This window comes from Diaphorina citri, unplaced genomic scaffold, assembly GCF_000475195.1.
Source record: "Diaphorina citri unplaced genomic scaffold, Diaci psyllid genome assembly version 1.1 scaffold2004, whole genome shotgun sequence".
NCBI lineage: Eukaryota > Metazoa > Arthropoda > Insecta > Hemiptera > Psyllidae > Diaphorina > Diaphorina citri.
Window position 1 is genome coordinate 5,543 of NW_007379430.1, and position 3,473 is coordinate 9,015.

The following is a 3,473-nucleotide window of genomic DNA, read 5'->3' on the forward strand; positions in this document are numbered from 1 at the left end:
ATGTCTAGGTCTGGAGAAGATAGGAATATTTAAAGTAAAAAGCAAGTTAAAATAGATGTAATTTTATAAGTTGTACCTAAGTACTTTAATTTGCTTATTTTATAGTTATTGCTTGAATGGGATCAGCAAATCCCTTTATTCCAGCCGTAAGCTGTAAGGAGTGTAAGGTATAGTATTGCCAAATGCCCAAATTGGAAAATGTTATTTCTGCAAATGGATAAAAAATATTTGCTTTAAGTACATTGCTTACTTACGTATATCATGAGCGTAGGTGGGTTTCATAGCACTCAAATAAGTAATAAAGAGATTGATACCTACTTGAGTACTTACTGAGATTTACTTACTATGGACTATCTAGTATCGACCCATTTAAGAATTTTAAGATTGCTTTTAAGGAAGCACCTGTAATATGTACCCATGTTCAAGATGGCCTTGTATGTTACTACTTAAGAGAGAAAAAGACAGGATAGGAGAAAGCCAGCCGTTCCGAGAACGAACACCATCTGTTCAGCATAAAATCCGCTCCGGGCGGGAATCGAACCCGCGTCCTAGCGCTTACAAGGCAAACGCGCTACCAACCAAGCTAACTAGGCTGGCAGACGAAAGGCAAAAGCGTTCGTATGCTGGAGCTGTCACAAAGAATTGTGCCCCATCACAAAGAATTGTGCCCCGTCACAAAGAATTGTGCCCCGTCACAAAGAATTGTGCCCATTCTCTGAGGATAGGAGAAAGCCAGCCGTTCCGAGAACGACCATCATCCGTTCAGGATAAAATCCGCGCTGGGCGGAAATCGAACCCGCGGCCTAGCGCTTACAAGGCAGATGCGCTACCATCCAAGCTAATTAGGCTGGCAGACGAAAGGCAAAAGCGTTCGTATGCTGGAGCTGACAATTGCCCCGTCACAAAGAATTGTGCCCCATCACAAAGAATTGTGCCCCGTCACAAAGAATTGTGCCCCGTCACAAAGAATTGTGCCCCGTCACAAAGAATTGTGCCCCGTCACTAAGAATTGTGCCCCGTCACTAAGAATTGTGCCCCGTCACAAAGAATTGTGCCCCGTCACAAAGAATTGTGCCCCGTCACAAAGAATTGTGCCCCGTCACTCCGAATGGAAATCGTTCTCTGATTTGTTTGCTTGGCATGTCTCAAATGACGGGATAAAGTAACATCACAAGAGAACGAAATTGAATCGAACTGACAGGTAAAGCTTTCGCATGGAATGTAAGTGTGACCTATGTAATAGCTATTCATTTCAGAAAGTAAATTTTTATTCGAGTACCTATACTTAAGTATACGTAGGTATACTTACCCCAAGGTACTTGGATAATTTTATTCCACGTGGCAATTCGTAACACACGGCAGCAGTACGTGGAAAACGCAATAAAGCTAGAAGCTAAATATATCTGTAAAGTTGAAATGTACGCTTAATAGGTGGGTAGGTATATCTATAAAGTGGAAGTGTATGCTTAATATCAGGTGTTGTTTTTAGTTAGGAGTGGGCTGGGGGTTTCGGTATTTGTGCCTTGGGGTACTTACTTTGAGTATTGGTTTTGAGTTGCCTCCTTTTACTTAAATTTTTACATACTTTCTATTTACTTTCTTACTACAGAAACCAATTTTGCCATATTAATTCAACTTCGTAGCCTACTGCTGGAGTAAAGGGACTCCTTACTTAGCTACTTACCCACTGGTAAGTACTAATTACGTAGGTACCTATTTACTTTCTTACTACAGAAACCAATTTTGCCATATTAATTCAACTTCGTAGCCTACTGCTGGAGTAAAGGGACTCCTTACTTAGTCCTATTCGAAATGTAAGTAAGTATAAATAAGCATATTATCGACCCATTTCTGGAACGACTTAAGATTTGATGATGATGAAAACTAAGCACAATTATCATTATTACATCGGTAGTGGAAGAAGAGATTATATATTTTTTAAAAAACACATAAACAATCTGCCAGCCTCTGGCTGGTTGCCAAATAAAAAGCACAGAATACCAATCAATCATAGGATATTTGTCTTCAATAGGATTTTCTTTCTAATCACGTAGATTTCTTGTCTCTTGTCATTTGCTAACTGAATAGATATGATTGTGAAGAATATGTAACGACTGTTTGATAATTGTTTCAGATAATTCTTGGACGTGTTTTCTCTGAATATTGAATGAGTCAAATACATCGAGAGTGAACTTTGAAATGGTTCCTCTTGATCCAAACCAGATACCGATGACCTCATACTTTCTGTTGGGATATTTTTCACTATACTTCTCCTTCAAATACTCAATACATGGCTCATAGATGGACTTCTTTTCTTTATCAACTTTCTCTGCTTGATCATTATCATTATCATTAAGCATATTATCGACCCATTTCTGGAACGACTTAAGATTTGATGATGATGAAAACTAAGCACAATTATCATTATTACATCGGTAGTGCGTTACCTACTTATTCATTCTTCAACTTTTTTGCAAGTTGGTTAACTAATATTGTCTCGAAATGACTTACCTCAATTTGCCCTACCTAGTTTTCATTTGAATAGAATTGAATACGTTACCTACTTAAGTCCTTATTAATCCTATCAACTTTTTTGCAAGTTGGTTAACTAATATTTTCTCGAAATGACTTACCTCAATTTGCCCTACCTAGTTTTCATTTGAATAGAATTGAATACGTTACCTACTTAAGTCCTTATTAATCCTACAGGCATAGTTTAAACGAAAAGTCCTTTTATTTACCGTACGAAACTTTCGGATGTAAGTGGCTCCCCTCCCCCACGGTTTTCCGACTACAAATTCAAAGACCGTTAAAGAGATCCAAAGGAAGGGAGGTTTAAACGAAAAGTCCTTTTATTTACCGAACGAAACTTTCGGATGTAAGTGCCTCCCCTCCCCCACGGTTTTCCGACTACAAATTCAAAGACCGGTAAAGAGATCCAAAGGAAGGGAGAGAGGGAAAAGTTTTCAGCAAACAGATATCAAAAGTTTATTTCGGGAATTCCATTCATAAATTAGGGAGTTTAGGGGGAGAGCAGGGGGGGACCACACCCCTTATTATAATTACACCCAATCTGAATAGGAACGAACCGTACCTACTTAATTCTCAAACTTGGTTGTTTATTAATTTGAGAGTAGGTATTTATTTTATGTGTTCTGTAGGTACCAAATTTGTTCGTAGGAGGTAGGTGCCTACTCGCAAGTAGGTATAAGAAAGGTAATTTGTACGTAGGATGTATGTACTCTTAAGTTAGGTAAGAAAGTTAGGTAATTTGAGAGTAGGTATTTATTTTATGTGTTCTGTAGTTAGATACCAAATTTGTTCGTAGGAGGTAGGTGCCTACTCGCAAGTAGGTATAAGAAAGGTAATTTGTACGAAGGATGTATGTACTCTTACTTAAGTTAGGTAAGAAAGTTAGGTATGTACCTTCCTATTTTGCTCGTAGGTAATTTAGGTAAGAAATGGCTTAAGTT